Source organism: Leopardus geoffroyi, chromosome A3 (assembly GCF_018350155.1).
Source record: "Leopardus geoffroyi isolate Oge1 chromosome A3, O.geoffroyi_Oge1_pat1.0, whole genome shotgun sequence".
Lineage (NCBI taxonomy): Eukaryota > Metazoa > Chordata > Mammalia > Carnivora > Felidae > Leopardus > Leopardus geoffroyi.
Window position 1 is genome coordinate 67,551,071 of NC_059336.1, and position 18,102 is coordinate 67,569,172.

An 18,102-nucleotide genomic window follows, 5' to 3' on the forward strand; every position below is an offset into this window, starting at 1 on the left:
GAGGAGAAAGCAGGCAAAAACCTCTTTGATCTTGGCAACTTCTTACTCAACATGTCTCCGGAGGCAAGGGAAACAAAAGCAAAAATGAACCACTGGGACCTCATCAAAATAAAAAGCATCTGCACAGCAAAGGAAACAGTCAGCAAAACTAAAAGGCAACCGACAGAATGGGAGAAGACATTTGCAAATGACATATCAGATAAAGGGTTAGTATCCAAAATCTACAAAGAACTTATCAAACTCAACACCCCAAAAAAACCAAATAATCCAGTGAAGAAATGGGCAAAAGACATGAATAGACACTTCTCCAAAGAAGACATCCAAATGGCCAACCAATACATGAAAAAATGCTCAACATCATTCATCATCAGGGAAATACAAATCAAAACCACAATGAGATACCACCTTACACCTGTCAGAATGGCTAGGATTAACAACTCAGGCAACAACAGATGTTGGCGAGGATGCGGAGAAAGAGGATCCCTTTTGCATTGTTGGTGGGAATGCAAGCTGGTGCAGCCACTCTGGAAAACAGTATGGAGGTTCCTCAAAAAACTAAAAATAGAACTAACCTATGACCCAGCAATTGCACTACTAGGTATTTTATCCAAGGGATACAGGTGTGATATTTCGAAGGGACACATGAACCCCAATGTTTATAGCAGCACTATCAACAATAGCCAAAGTATGGAAAGAGCCCAAATGTCCATTGATGGATAAATGGATAAAGAAGATGTGGTATATATTTACATACAATGGAGTATTACTCAGCAATAAAAAAAGAATGAAGTCTTGCCATTTGCAACTACGTGGATGGAGCTGGAAGGTATTATGCTAAGTGAAATTAGTCAGAGAAAGACAAAAATCATATGACTTCACTCATATGAGGACTTTAAGAGAAAAAAACAGATGAACATAAGGGAAGGGAAACAAAAATAATATAAAACTAGGGAGGGGGACAAAACACAAGAGACTCATAAATATGGAGAACAAACAGAGGGTTACTAGAGGGGGTGTGGGAAGGGGGATTGGCTAAATGGGTAAGGGGCACTAAGGAATCTACTCCTGAAATCATTGTTGTACTATATGCTAACTAATTTGGATGTAAAATTTAAAAAAATAAAAACTAAAAAAAGTTTAAAAAAAGAGGAAACCAGTTCTCTATACATGAAATTTCCTGGTCACATTAGTATACAGAGAGATTTTTAACCAAGTGGGGTTTTTTGTTTGTTTTTAATGAAGTAGAAACTTATTTTAAAAGGAGAAGAAACATCATGAAGCCCTTTGTGGGCTTTACTTGTCTCTGATACCAAAGGTCGTCTCTCTTCCTACATTCAATCTGTGGACTGAGAACTGTGTTCCACTTTTTGCAGTGAAGTGGCCTTTGCCACAGTTGTCCCCAAAATATCAGCAATGCAAGTAAATGCTAGCAAAATAACTGTCTTCCTCATTGGATAAAATTCTGCCTGCTCTTTTCTCTCCTTTCTCCCTGACACAAGTCAGCTGCTAGCATAAGAAAAAAAATTCTGAATTTCCTAAACATGTGACACATTTAGAAGTCTCCTGAACCCTCATGTACTGTTGAAATGTTGAGGTTTTTCTACCACAGTGTCTTAACCCATCTCCCTACTGTCCAGCCATCCTCAAAAGTAACTCATTATTTCACTGCCTGCCTCGAACATTTTAAAGAGTACCTCATGTTCCACAGGGTGAATTTGAGCTCCTCATCCTGGCATTCAAAGCCCTCCATCCGACCTTATCTCCTACTAGAGCCCTAAAGGAACTTGTATTTCAAGCCAGAAAGATCTTCTCATTGCCCCTATTAAATATCTTACATACTCCTGATCATCTCCACTCCTGCCATGTCTTTTCCTTCCCACTATACAGTGTTTCCATTTAAAAAAACAACTAGCTCAAGTCTTCCTTCTTCATAATGGAAGTGCACTTAGTTCAGTGAACTGTCTCCTTGTTACCCCTACAGAACCTATTTGCTCTGTTTCCTTCATTTGTCATGTTGTTTTACGACAGGCCTTGTATTTTTAACTTGTTTTTCTATTCCACTTATGTACATATTTACCTTTTCATGTTGGATGCTTGACTTTGAGGGCAAGGATCATATTTACCATTAGATTAGCACACAGTGGACTCACAATAAATATTTACTAATTTTAACTGATTGACAGTTAAAAAAGAACAACCCTTGCTTTCATCTTTCCTCTTAAGCTTCCCTACTTGTTTCTATCATGAATCATTCCAGTTCCAAAAGGCCAACATTTTCTTTCTGGTTCGAACTTGTCTGGAATTCCAGGTTTTAGCCCTGGAAGGGAAAGACAGCAAAGCTCTGAGGAGTGGTAGGATCACTCTCTCTACGGTTGCTACCTTTCTTTTCACGGTGAAAAGAGTTCTCCCCCATTAGCATGCTGCTGCCTCTTAAGCACTCTAACTCAAGGGGAATAAACAAAAAAGCTCTTCTCTTGGGTCACCTTAGCATCAAATGGACAGGTTTTATTAATTACTAGGGGAGGCCAAAAGGAAAACAAGAACAAAAAAATGTAAAAGACATACATATTATACATACTTATTTAAAAGACATATATAGGCGGTACCTGGGTGGCTCAGTCGGTTAGGTATCAGCCTCTTGATTTTGGCCCAAGTCTTGACCTCATGATTGTGATCTCACACCCAGCACAGAGCCTGCTTAAGATTCTCTCTCTCCCTTTCCCTTTGCCCCTCCCCTGTTCTCTCTCTCTCTCTCTCTCTCTCTCAAAAAAAAAAAAGACATATTGTATATTATGTATACATATTTATATATAGTATAAATTTTAAAAAATAATTTTTTAACATTTATTTATTGTTGAGACAGAGAGACCTAGCATGAACAGGGACGGGAGGAGCAGAGAGAGGAAGACACTGGCTCTGAAGCAGGCTCCAGGCTCTGAGCTGTTAGCACAAAGCCCGACACGGGACTTGAACTCGTGAACTGCGAGACCATGACCTGAGCTGAAGTTGGATGCTTAACCGAATGAGACACCCAGGTGCCCAATATACATTATAATTTTGAATCATTCTAACATTAGCTCAATCCCAAGGTGTTCCAGACCTGTCCTATTCCACAAGGCATCCAAGGTAATTGTGCCTGATAAGCATGTCTTTCAAAGAGGAAACCAGGAAGAGGAGATGGAGGGTCCCTAGATGGGTGGTTTGAGTAGTAGGGTTGAACTTGAAATCTCTTTTTCTCTTCCCTTCTTCCCACCACCCTCCTCCCCATCTGACAATCTTGCTTATGAAATGATAATCAATAGTATTTGCTAAACACTTTCCATTTGGTAACTGTTTTACCTAGATTATCTCATTCAGTCCTCACATTAACTTTATGAGGTAGGTACTGTTATTATCCTGGGCAAAGAGAGAATATAGGACATATAGTCAATGAGTGAGTAGTGGGTTATAAAATGTCACTCTTCCACTTTAGATATTTGAGGAACAGGAACAAAAACCCAAATGTTTATTCCTAAAAATTTTGCTGTCTTTGTTTGGGGATAGAGTGTAGACACTATTGATTCATATCTCCAAGACCATAGCTTCACCCTTTCAGTGTCACACAATAACTATATCTTAATACAGTGCAACAGTTGTTATGCTTAACATAGTAACACAAGGGTCCATTCTTTATGGTTCTTTTCTACTAGCCCACTAGCCTCAATACTTTTCTTGACATAATATAATTATGCTCATTCTCCCTGTCTACAACTATTCCACTCCACTGTCCTTAACTCAAGATGAAATATCACAAGCCTTTCTTTGCTTTCTTCCTGAAGTGCCTGCATTGGCCATAAAATTGTTCAAATGAATCACATATGTGATCTTGATAAAATCCTTTTGCCTTTTGGGGCCTCCGTTTCCTCTTCTGTAGGTAAGTGGGTCTAACCAGATCAACTCTAAGGTCCCTTCCAACTCTAACATTCTCTGCTACCAAAAGAGAGAGACAGTAGGCTAAAAGGTAGACTGGGGCCTTACTGTGGAGGACTTTGCTGGATTATGGATCCACTTAATCTCATAGACAATAGGGAGCCACTGAAGGATGGTTAACAGGAAAATGATGTGATTGGAACTGATTAACCATGACGTTTAGGAATAGAGAGTAAAGGGGAGAATTAATGAGGCTTGAAGAGGAGAGATGGGTAATATCATGGGAAGGCAAGAGCTTTTCCAGGCTTGGCAGTCAGTTGGACACAGGGAATAAGGAATGACTGGGGAATCAAAGTTGCTGAAATAGGGAGGTAGAGAGGAGGTTTAATTTTTTTTTTTTCAACGTTTATTTATTTTTGGGACAGAGAGAGACAGAGCATGAACGGGGGAGGGGCAGAGAGAGAGGGAGACACAGAATCGGAAACAGGCTCCAGGCTCTGAGCCGTCAGCCCAGAGCCCGACGCGGGGCTCGAACTCACGGACCGCGAGATCGTGACCTGGCTGAAGTCGGACGCTTAACCGACTGCGCCACCCAGGCGCCCCGAGAGGAGGTTTAGAGGGTAACATAATGAGTTCTATTTTGGACATACTCTATAACTCAACACTTTCACTCCAAGGCATAAATGCAAAGAAATTCTCAGACCTATATAACAGAATACATGTGGAAGAATGTTTGTTCAAATACTGCTCACATAACAATAACCTAGAAATAATTAGAATGCCCATAAACAGAAAAGTAGATAAATAAATTATGGTATATTCATGCCATGGAATATTATGTGGTAGCAAAAACAGATGAACTGCAATGACACACTAAAATGTAGATAAAAAATAGCAATATAATATAAATTAAAAAGTAAGTCTCATATTCAGCATGGTATTTTACTAATAAAGCAAAAGACAACCAACATAAATATATGTAATTATATATGTAATACATACAATCACACATATAATCCTTTTAAGGAACACATATTTGCTGTGTATGTTGTTTTTGTTTTTGCTTTTTAATTGATAGACAATATTATCATTTCAGGTGTACAACACAGTGATTCAACATTTATATATCTTACAAAGTGATCACCACAATAAATCTAGCTACCATCTGTCACCATACAAAGTTGTTATAATATTATTAACTATATTCCCTGTGCTGAAGATTGCATCCACATATTTATTTTATAACTGGAAGTTTGCACCTTTTAATCCTCTTTTCCACCCATCCTCCTCCCCTCTGGCAACCACCAGATTACTCTCTATATCTAAGAGTCTGTTTTTGTTTGGTTTTACTTTACTATAGCCTAATACCATCCATATTGTTGCAAATGGCAAGATTTCGTTTTTTATGGCTGAATAATATTCCATCGCGTGTATATGTGTGTGTGTAAGTATATATACATATATATCACATCTTCTCTATCCATTCATCTATGAAAAAACATAGGTTGCTTCAATATCTTTACTATTGTAATGTTACATTGAACATAGGCGTTCCTGTATCTTTTCAAATTAGTGCTTTTGGTTTCTTTCTTTTTTTTTTTTTTTTAAATGTTTATTTATTTTTGAGACAGAGAGAGAGCATGAACAGGGGAGGGGCAGAGAGAGAGGGAGACACAGAATCCGAAACAGGCTCCAGGCTCTGAGCTGTCAGCACAGAGCCCGACACAGGGCTCGAACTCACGGCCCCTGAGATCATGACCTGAGCCGAAGTCGGACGCTTAACCGACCAAGCCACCCAGGCGCCCCTGGTTTCTTTATATAAATGCCCAGAAGTAGAATTGCTGGATTGTGTGATAGTTCTGTGTTTCATTTTCCTAGGAAACTCCATACTATTTTCCACAGTGGCTGCACCAGTATACATTCCTACCAATAGTGCACAGGATTCCCTTTTCTCCACATCCTCATCAACACTTGTTATTTCTTGTCTTTTTGATACTAGCTTTTCTGACAGGTGTGAGATGATATCTCACTGTGGTTTGAATTTACATTTCCCTGATGATTAGTGATATTGAGCTTCCTTTCATGTGTCTGTTGGCCATCTGTATGTCTTTTTTGGTAAAATGTCAATTCAGTTCCACTGCTCATTTTTTAATAGGATTATCTGTGTTTTTTTATATTGAGCTGTGTGAATTCTTTATATATTTTGTATATTAAGCCCTTATCAGTGATATCATTTGCAAATGTTTCCTCCCATTCAGCAGGTTGCCTTTTGTTTTGTTGATGGTTTTAAGTTATTGATACAGTAACACAATGTAAAAAGAAACCAAAGGAATGATAAATAGAATTCAGGATGATGCTTACCTTGGATACAGAAGGCATTGGGATGCAATGAGAAAAACATATAGATATAGACTATTGTCAAGGAGCTAGTTTTTGTGTTGGATTTTCAGGTATTTATTATATTGTTTAAAAATAAATAAACAAATATATAAATTATCATAAGAACAAAATGTATTAAACATAACTGATTGTGGGGCACCTGGGCGGCTCAGTTGGTTAAGTATCCAACGTCAGCTCAGGTCATGATCTCGTGGTTAGTGGGTTCGAGCCCCACATCAAGCTCTGTGCTGACAGTTCAGAGCCTGGAGCCTGCTTTGGATTCTATGTCTCCCTCTCTCTTTGCCCCTCCACTGCTCATGCTCTGTCTCTCTCTCTCTAAAAAATAAATAAACATTAAAAAATAAAAAACAATAACCATAACTGATCGCTCTAAAAACAGATCTCAAAGAATATTACTGGGGTTTAAAAAAAATACAACAGAAGAGGATAAAAGCAGATTGGTAGAGAAAGAAAAGAAAAGAAAAACATCTCTGAAGTGACTGCTACATTAGAAAAAATGAAAAATAGGGATAAAGTATGATTTTTTTTAAAAAATTTTTAATGTTTATTTATTTTTGACAGAGAGAGAGAGAGAGAGAGAGACAGAGCATGAGTGGGGGAGGGGCAGAGAGAGAGGGAGACACAGAATCCGAAGCAGGCTGCAGGCTCTGAGCTGTCAGCACAGAGCCCCACGCGGGGCTCGAACTCACAGACTATGAGATCATGACCGGAGCCAAAGTCAGACACTCAACCGACTGAGCCACCCAGGCACCCCAGGGATAAAGTATGATTAAAGCATGTTAAGACATGAGGAACAGGCTAGAGAGAAAGAATAGAAGAACACAGATATAAAAATGATATAAAGAAGATATGCAAAGGAGATTCAACTTCTTGGAAAATAGAGATATGATAGAAATGATATTTAAAGATATAATGAAAGAAACGCTTACTAAAATAAAGACATCAATTTGCAGATCAAAAAGATACACCAATATTTGGGAAAAAATGTTATAGAAAGATGAACTAATATAAAAAAAAAATAAAGATGAACTAAGATATACCTGCAGAGACTAATGTTCAAGTATAAAGAACTAATTTATATGAGAATCCAAGCAAAAAGGTAGGTTACTTAAAAGGAGGAAAGAATGACTTCAGAAATCCCCACAGTGACATTCAAATGCTTGAAGATAGTGGTGTATGACTACACAGCTAGGAGAACATGAAAGCATGACCCCAAACTTCATGTCCAGGTGTGGCAGGCAAAGGCTGCCGGTTATTCCTCCATATCCATTTTCTTTCTTCTTAACACAAAGAACCCAGATTTTGAGCCAGACACCTGCAATCAGCTAAAAGACTACATACCCCATAGCCATGTAATTGATTTTTTTTCCAGTGAAATGTAAGTAGAAATGTGTGCCACTCAAGAGGAGTCTCCTTAAGGGTGGGATTCTGTCCTTCTAGATTCATTCCTTCACCTTGCTGCCTGAAATGTGGATATGATGGCTAACAGTCAAGCAGCCTTTTTGGACCATGAGGATCATTCTTTATGAAATGGTAGAACAATGAGCTGGCAAGACTGCAAATTCTTGATGAATTCATGTATACATCATGCCTACTCTGGCCTATTACGTGATAAAGAGATAAACTTCCAACGTGTTAAAAACTCTTACGTGTATGTGTGTTGGGGGAGAAAGATTCTTTATATTCAGTCAAACTTAACTAAATGATTATGCCAGGCAGCTGTCCTTCAGATATAAAGAAAAGGGACAGGACTTTTCAACCTCGGGAAGAAAATTAGATGATGAAACTCAGCCAACAAAAATTAAATCAAAATAATATATAAATAAGGAACATGGAAGCCATTGTAAAATGATTAATGATGAAATTTTAATTCACTTAAATACAAAACGAAGCTTAAATAACTGTGGGAACTATGGTTACTGGACAGAATGTAAATGATAACACAAAAATCAAAAGTCTGGTAAAAGAGTAAATGTGCTGATTTTCTCATCTTGCATCACATGGGATCCATAGACATAGTCTAAAATGAAATTTTTAAAAAACCTTTGACATAATGATTCCAACCTCTTAGTGTTTCTCTTAAATTTTTAAAAAGAATTAGGAACTAATAACTTTCATAGTGAAGAAACTTTTTTTTTTTTGACATTTATTCATTTTTGAAAGGCAGAGAGAGACAGAGTGCGAATGGGGGAGGGGCAGAGAGAGAGGGAGACACAGAAACAGAAGCAGGCTCCAGGCTCTGAGCTATCAGCACAGAGCGCGACACGGAGCACAAGATCATGACTTGAGCCGAAGACAGCCACTTAACCGACTGAGCCACCCAGGTGCCCCTATAGTGAAGAAACTTTTATCTAAAGTTCAGCAATTCGTACAGTTTCACTTCAATTTCCTCTACCTTCACTAAATGAAAGTATAAAGTTATCTTTTGTTTAAAATAGCACATAGAGTATGATTCCCATTTCTGTCCACCAATCTCTTTGTCACTGTACCTATATTTGTCTACCTACCTACCTACTATCTTTCTGTCTATATCTTAGTTGCATATTGAATGCTTTGAAAGATGTTCAACAAATGTCATTTGTTGTAGGTTTAAATGGTAGAATTTATTTTTGTTTATGTATTTTAATAAGCATATGTATTAATTTATTAAATGTTTACTTATTTTTGAAAGAGAGAGAGAAAGAGAGAGACAGAGAGTGCATGAGTGGGGGAGGGGCAGAGACAGAGGGAGACACAGAATCTGAAGCAGGCTCCAGGCTCTGAGCTATCAGCACAGAGCCTGATGTGGGGCTCGAACCCATGAACTGTGAGATCATGACCTGAGCAGAAGTCAGATGCTTAACTGACTGAGCCACCCAGGTGCCCCAGCATCATGTATTAATTTGATAAAATGTATCAACTCTGTAAAAACCAAGGGTTTTTTTGTTTTTGTTTTTTTTCTAACAAAGGAATTGTCTCACTTTGTCCTGGAAAAAAATTTTATAACTATGCAAAAATGAAAACGAATGCCTGCCCCTATATCCGGGCACTAACAGAACTTATTTTCAGGCATTTAATTTTATTATAATTATAAACAGAGGTAGTAACTGTTTGTGACTTTGGAATAAAAAGTCGAGATGGCTGTACATCTTCTTGAAGGCAATGCTTTACAATTGTTCTAATTTTATTTTTGTCAAAAGGAATTTTTAACCCCACAAGAAAATGTATTTGAAAATACAGTAGGTAGGGAATGTTTTATCCTCATTTCATAGATGGGCAAACAGCATCCAAGGTAACAGGCCTAAACAGTGGCAGAGCTGGGATTAGAACTAAAACGTACTAATTTCCAGAACAGATGTTCCCAGAGAAAGACAGTTATTGTTATTTTCCCCTTGTTGAATGCAACTGGTTTTCATGGCAATAAGGTAACCAACAGATACCCAACAGACCCATTGGCTCACAGAATTTTCAACCTGCAAAAGACCTTGGAGATGGTCTGACGTGAGGAGTCTGCAGAGGTCCTCACCAGCCTCCTCTCCAGGCCCAACCTGGAGCCCAGCTGATGTGTCTCTGGACTCCCATTCCAGCCCTCACCAGTTTTTTTCCTTACCTGATTTACATATTAATGTTCCACATAAGATTCCATTTGAAGAAGAGGCATGATTTCTACAAATAGGTTTAAAACCTCTGATAGACTAATCTTACAGAAATAGAGAGGTGATTTGATATAATCATTGCAAAGTGAGGAAATTTCAAGAAGTACCAACCAATTCATAGGAGAATAAGCAATCTTGGACCAAGCTTATTTTGAGACTGTCTGATATCATTCCATTTTAGGAGCAGCTGTTTTTCTGAATTCACACTTCTCTGTTTTTTCCAAACCACTAGATAACTAACCCAAGTGTACAGGCTGTACAGGTTTTATGTGGTCAAGAAACTATAGATTAGATGCATGAACAAGAATCAGAGAAAAATGTCAAGTGCCCTGCCTTATAATGTTTCATGTTCCAACTGAAAATCATCTAACCAAAAGCAGCTGTCTGCAGTTAAAACTGTGGATCCATTTTATGTATGTATGTATGTAAGTCTTTTTCATTTAATTAAATTTATTTATTTATTTATTTATTTACTTACAGAAAGCATGTGAGTGGGGAAGGGGAATAGAGAGAGAGAATCCCAAGTAGGCTCTGCCCTATCATCACAGAGCCCAAAGCAGGGCTCAGTCTCACCAACCATGACATCATGACCTGAGCCAAAATCAAGAATCAGGAGCTCAACTGACTGAGCCACCCAGGCACCACTGGATCCATTTTAAAGGTAGCAGAGGGGCGCCTGGGTGGCGCAGTCAGTTAGGCGTCCGACTTCAGCCAGGTCACGATCTCGCGGTCCGTGAGTTCGAGCCCCGCGTCGGGCTCTGGGCTGATGGCTCAGAGCCTGGAGCCTGTTTCCGATTCTGTGTCTCCCTCTCTCTCTGCCCCTCCCCCGTTCATGCTCTGTCTCTCTCTGTCCCAAAAATAAATAAACGTTGAAAAAAAAAAAAAAATTAAAGGTAGCAGAGGGGCACCTCAGTGGCTCAGTTGGTTAAGCATCTGACTTTGGCTCAGGTCATGATCTCACAATTCGTGGGTTCAAGCCCCATGTCAGGTTCTGCACTGACAGCTCAGAGCCTGGAGCCTGCTTTGGATTCTGTGTCTCCATCTGTCTCTCTCTCAAAAACAAATAAACAAACATTAAAAAAATACTTTAAAGGTAGCAGAAATGTTCTTTATTAGATACAAATATTACTATGCTTCTGAGGTTGATGAAGTCAATTAAATGGAAGATGTAAGTAATTTAATACTTTACACGTATCAAGTGCTTTACAGATTATAATCAGTAAAACAGCATTTACTGGTGCAGGGTTTAGAATGAGATATACCCAGCCTCAGACCCATTTCACCACTTAGCAGCTGGGAAACCCCACACAAGCCTACTTACCTTAACTGATGCTCCGTTTTACCCTCTGTGAAATAGGACTTCTGTGAGAATTAAGTGTAATGACACATATTAAGTGCTTAGTTCTTCCTCAAGTAATCTTAATTTCCTTTCCTCTGTTTTCCTGGAAAGTTAAGCATAATGACATTTTTATTAATTGGACCCTATTTTAAATACACAGGAGTACAAGCTATAATATATGATAAACTATTTTTTAATAAAGAATAATTCTGTGGGAATACAAGCTGGTGCGGCCACTCTGGAAAACAGTATGGAGGTTCCTCATAAAACTAAAAATAGAACTACTCTACGACCCAGCAATTGCACTACTAGGATTTTTCCAAGGGATACAGGTGTGATGTTTCGAAGGGACACATGCACCCCAGTGTTTATAGCAGCGCTATTGACGATAGCCGAAGTATGGAAAGAGCCCAAATGTCCATCAATGGATGAATGGATAAAGAAGATGTGGTATACATATACAATGGAGTATTACTCGGCAATCATAAAGAATGAAATCTTGCCATTTGCAACTACGTGGATGGAACTAGAGGGTATTACGCTAAGTGAAATTAGTCAGTCACAGAAAGACAAAAATCACATGACTTCACTCATATGAGGACTTTAAGAGACAAAACAGATGAACATAAGGGAAGGGAAACAAAAATAATATAAAGCCAGGGAGGGGGACAAAACATAAGAGACTCTTAAATACGGAGAACAAACAGAGGTTACTGGAGGGGGTGTGGGAGGGGGGATGGGATAAATGGGTAAGGGACACTAAGGAATCTACTCCTGAAATCATTGTTGCACCAAATGCTAACTAATTTGGATGTAAATTTTTAAAAAATTAAATTAAAAAAAATTTTTTTAAAAGAATAATTCTGCAATCAGCATCATAACCAGTAGTCAGTATATTGCAGTGAAAAAAACACTGAGTCAACAATCAGAAAATGTCAAATTCTCATGTCCATTCTGCCACTTTTAGATTGAACCATATGAAATGACTATTTTTATAGGTCACCAGTAGTTGAATAGATTTGTGGTGCTGAACAAACAATAGTCTCTGAGATTTTGTTTCCTCATCAGATGAATTTAGATAACTAAATTTATTCACTGATTAAACATCTGTCATATACATATTGTATGGTAGGCATTGTTTTATATGATGATGACATAGTGAGGAACATGACAATGTCCCTTTCCTTGTGCAGCTCTATTCAATAAGGGAGACATGTAACAAACCAGCAAATAAGCTTATAAACAGTACAAATTTCTGAGGTAGTGATAAAATATTTAGTTAACTAGGTGATATCTAAGGTTTGCTTCCACTTGAAAGCATTTTTTGGAATAAATTATATATTTTTTTGTACTGAATTAATTTAATGTAAGATACATCTGAAAATAAATTTGAGCTTCTTAAAAATAAAAAGAAGTGGAGGCACCTGGGTGGCTCAGTCAGTTAAGCGACGGATCCTGATTTGGGGTCAGGTCATGATCTCACGGTTCCTGAGTTCAAGCCCCACATCAGGCTCTGTGCTGACAGCACACAGACTGCTTAGGATTCTCTCTCCCTTTCTTTTTGCCCCTCCCCCCGCTCATGTGTTCTCTCTCTCTCTCTCTCTCTCTCAGAATAAATAAATAAACCTAAAAAATAGAAGGATGCACTTTCACTGTAGGAAATCTGAAAGGGAATCTTTAGGAAATCTCAAATAAAAGGATTAAGGGATTATATTAGGAAATAGGTTTGGCCACATGTAATAGTCAGAAATACCAAATAGTAGTAGCTTAAAAAATAAGAGGTTTATTTTTTTCATGAATCAGGAAGTCCAAATCCAGTTTCTCCAAAGCTAGCATGTCACCACATGCTTGCAGGGCAGGCTGCCCTTAGCCATCTTTATCAGAGGCTTTCTATCTCGTGCTTGTTGTTTCATAGTTACAAGATGGCACATGGAAACTCCTCCTGCTACACTGTACCGACACTGTACCATGTTGCAGGCAGAAAGAAGATAAAGGTCAAAAGGTAAAGCATAACTGCCAGTGTACTTTGCCTCCTTTTAAAGTTCTCCCAGAAGCTTCATCTGGCAAGTCCTGTTTACAACTCACTAGCAAGGACCGGACCATCCCTAACGTTTTCAGCTGGGCACATGGCTACACTAAACAAAATCAGGATTATGTTAATAAAGAGCAGAACTTGAGTAAATATTGGCTAGAGAACTACCTATCTCTACCAGAGGGATATACCAAGCTTCCCTAAGAAATATGATTTTGAACATCTGTGAAACAAACATTTACCAGGGAAAATCATTACTAAAAGAAAATTTTGACATGAATCTTCTTATGTAGCAAATACTATTTGGCATACAAATGATCTCCAATTCCCTTCTCCAAACTCTTCCTCTCATGAATCTGTTTGGTTAAGTTCTACTTTTTATTATCTACTGAAGTTAAACTCACCTGTCATATCAACACCAGGGTTTGGTTTGAATAAATATGCAAACAATCCATGTATCTGAAATGATTTTCTATTTTCTTCCTTCCACACAAGATTTAAGAAGACTTGTAAACAAACAAACCAAATGATAAAATTAATAGCTAAGGGGGTTATGTCTGAAGAGAAGAGCATGAAAACAAAATCCAAGGGGATAGGCATACAAGGATGCAGAAGTCCCTGGGATTATCAGAGGGTTTCACAAGTGTGGGTTTCCCTTACTATCTGAATTCTGGCAATCTAAATACATGTATAAAATCTGCTTTAGAAAGTCTACAAAAATTCACTATCCAAAAAAAAATCAGCTATAATGAATATATGAGGGTACATCAAGTAAAATGTTGTCAGTAAATGATGAGTGGTTCCTTTGGGCATCTCTTACCCTGGTGTTTAGAGAAGCTCTGGAAGAGAAAGTGAGAGATACAGGCGCACAGGCCCGGTGCAAGGTGCCGTAAAGGTCACATCTGCATGGAACTGTGGAAGCCATAGAATTGGTCTCTGTAGCAGTGGCTAGAGGAAGATGTGAGGTTGTGATGTGGTGCTCAAGAAGCCATCAGTTCAGCATCCAGCCCTTCTGAACCAGACTTTCTTGGGTTGAAGGCTGAGAATACACATTGTTAACAGGTTCCCAGGTAATTCTTATAGATACTAAAGTTTTAAGATCCACAGCTCTAGATTGGTGTTTCTCAAATGCTAGTCCACAGACCTGCTACAACAGAGTCCTTTGGGAGTTTAAAAAAATAAGGAATCAATGGCAGAAAATTCAAAATCATGTTTTCTAGTAAAACAAAACAAAACAAAACAAAAAACAAACTTAAGAGTGTGGGTATTTGGCAAAAACACTTAAGGAAGGGTCCAAATATTTTAAGAATGAGTCAGGTAGACCAAATGACTTTCTTCTAATTAATGGAATACAGTAAAGATGATGTGACATCACATCCAAGATTAGACTACAGAAAGATTGCAGTTTCTGTTTTGCTTGCCCACTCTTGTTCTCCCTTGTTGCTTGTTCTGAGGGAAGCCTGTTGCCATGTTGTGAGCTGCTTGTGGAAAGGTTCATGGAGCAAGGAACTGAGGAAGGCCTCTGGCCAACATCCAGTGAGGAACTGAGGCCCTCAGGCCAACAACAAAACGGAATCCTGCCAATAACCTGTGAGTCAACATGGAAGTCAACAGCCCAGCTGACACCTTGAATGGGACCTTGTAAGAGACCTTGAGACCCAGGCACTCAGCTAAGCTGCACCCAGATTCCTGATCTACAGAAACGATAAAATAATAAGTGTTTGTTGTTTTAAGCATCTAATGTGGGGAATAATTTGTTAGACAGCAAACGATAATTAATACAGGAATGCTTCAGGCAGAAATATTTACCCATTTTAGGGCACCTGGGTGGCTCAGTCGGTTGAGCTTCCGACTTTGGCTCGGTCATGATCTCATGGTTCATGAGTTTGACAGCACAGAGCCTGCTTTGGATCCTCTGTCTCCCCCTCTCTCTCTGCCCCTCCCCTACTCACACTCTCACTCTCAAAAATAAACAAAACATTAAAAAAAAACATCTTTACCAGTTTTTAACATTTTGGGATATAGAAGAATATGTCTTGGTCACATGGGATTTTCTTTCATGAAAATGAAAGAAACACCTTATTCCTTATATTGCCAATAAATAAAAAGCACATAATTGTTGGGGAGAAACATTTTCTCTCTAGCCTTTAAAGGTTCTTCCGGTTGGTCTAAGAATTAAATTGACATAAGAAAGATTAACGGGAGAAAAACTAACTTAATTTCATGCATATGGAAAGTACACATACATGAGAGGTTCAAAAACAGAATGGCAAAGTTAGGTACATATGCCTTTCTGAGCTAAGGAATAGGATAGGGGCCTGGGGCATCAAAGGGGAGGAGGACGATTCACAGGGCAATAAAGAGGAGATGTTTGGTAGTTTGTCCTGCCATACAGATGGGTCAATCAAATAAAATTTATTTCTTATTCTGGAAAAGGCACCCAACTTAGATTCTTCTAAGTAGTTAAGGGAGGGGCAAAAGTTTCTCTTGATTGTCTTGATTGCCTTCAGCTCAAAACAGTCTGTATGTCAAAGTGGCACACTTTGGTGAGACCTGTTCCTGAATCACCTCACTGTGCAATACTAAGTTTGACAAGTTAGGTTTCAAGTTAGCCAGAGAGCAAATGTCAACCCCTAACACAGAACAGGTGCTTATTAAATACCAGCAGAACTGAATTGATAAGCCGGAGTGAATGACTTGGATAGAAGGACAGAAAAAGAGATTCCACTTGATTCAATAGATCAGTGGTTCTCAAACCTTAGCATGAATCAGAATCACTTAAAGGGTTTATTAAACCACAGAATGCTGGGGCCCATCTTCATAGTTTCTCATTTGGTGGTAAGTCTAAGGTGACAACAAAGAATTTGCATTTCTAAGGAGTTCCCACGTGATACTGATACTGCTGGTTCAGGAGCGATACTTTATAAAAACCACTGCAACAGGCAATGCTTCTACAGTTTCCTGTTGTGGGGGAGTGACTTGAGAATAGTGCTTTCAGATGACTCAAACTGAAGGGAACAAACTTGAAGCAATTGTGAGGCTCCTGCCAAAATAATTAGGTGGTGGTATTGGGGAGCAAGGAACTTTGCAGCCAAGGGAAATAAAAAAGGAAACACTGAAAAAGTTTGCTGCCTTTATCAATCCTCCTCCAAATATCATAGTTTAAATAGTTGCTCTAGCCACGGAGGGAGAAAATCAAATTACTATCATTCTTAATAAAAGAGCCACACAGCTATGTTTGTTGGGTGTCAGTGAGAGACATGAAGTACCATCCAGCATGGGTCCTACAAGCTAGTGCTCTGAGCAATATTTACTGCTATAATTAACTCCTATATCAATTCTATTTACCTGATAAAATTGTCTTTGGCTTCCATATGGCCCTGGTTTCCTCCAGGATCATCAGCTGGAGGTTCTGAAAGCCATTCAAACCCTTCAGATTTGTGCCTGATCTGATTTACACTGTTTCGGAACACTGGGTGCAATTTCCCCTACTGGCATCCATTATCTCTATTTCCAAGTTGAAAATAATTCACGCAGTGAAAAAAGTACCTGATTGTATTCATTCATGGACTGTTTTTGAAATGCAATTATTTCCTTGATGTTCTAGAGGCAGTGGTGTCAATAGAGTGCTTTCCAAATGCATGGGGTTGCCAATTTCCAGGTTTCTGGCATCTGTCAGCAGATGTCATAAGCGATGGTGGTGGGGCAATAAACAAAGAAGTCCTTCTTTTCATCTACACCTTGGCACACTCTCCTGAAAACTTGGTTACCTTTGCATTCTCATTATAATTCTTTGTAAAAGGTTCAAGAGTTCAACAGTGGCTCGAACAATGTCTAAGTGACCATTTCAGATGCTGGCTTATTTTCCTTAGTTAGGACATTGGCTACCTTCCAGCAATTTCTAATATCAAAACAATGCCTCTAGGACTGACAACATCAAAGCACTGCCCAAAGATATCTATGGCTGATTTACAGGGTATGGAAAAAAACAAAACATCTTGAGGATTGTGAGGATGAAAATTTACCCCCAGGGGAGTTTCCAGAATAGCAGTGAGAGAGACATTTGTGAACAAGCAAGTAAAACGGATTGGTATCAATAAAACGTCAGAGCCAAAATAAAGCATCCCAAATGGAAAATCACACATATAAATATTTTTAAAATGCAATGAACATAATTAAGTTAATTTCTTGTGTTATCAATAGTTGTTTCTATAACAGAAATGACTGGTCCTGAACCTGGAACCTGAGGAAAAACAGAAGGAATCCTCCTCTGTCTCCTTCCCTGATTTATTTGTTAAATTTATGTCTTGAGTAAACATTTTATTTTACTTTATTTTTTAATTTTTTAAAATGTTTATTTATTGAGAGAGAGAGAGAGATGGAGACACAGAGTGTGAGCAGGGGAGGAACAGAGAGAGGGAGACACAGACTCGGAAGCAGGCTCCAGGCTCCAAGCTGTCAGTACAGAGCCTGGTGCAGGGCTCAAACCCGTGACCGTGAGATCATGACCCGAGCTGAAGTCGGACACTTAACCAACTGAGCCACCCAGGCGCCCCTCTTGAGTAAACATTTTAACAAGCAAGTGTCCTGGTTTCCCTCGGTCTCTCCTCTGCCCCACCTCTTTGGCACAGGGCCTGGTGCTGACTGCCAACGCACATATTTGCTACGAGCAAAGCATTCACCTAGATAGATACAGCAATTACAATGGCTTTAATTTTGACTTCACCTCTTTTTTTTTAAATCAATTTTTCTGTAGGTTGAGCTGTTTATATTTTAAATAAATTTAT

General features: G+C 38.7%; 1 protein-coding gene across 1 annotated transcript in view; it reads right to left on the minus strand.

Moving 5' to 3' along the window:
* LOC123580764 (potassium/sodium hyperpolarization-activated cyclic nucleotide-gated channel 2-like) overlaps positions 1–18,102 on the minus strand; it is a 137,353-nt gene that overhangs the window by 51,156 nt on the left and 68,095 nt on the right. Inside the window, exon 2 of the mRNA XM_045445979.1 lies at positions 11,266–11,386. The gene's annotated coding sequence lies outside the window, so the exon portion shown is untranslated. The remainder of the gene's footprint in view (positions 1–11,265; positions 11,387–18,102) is intronic.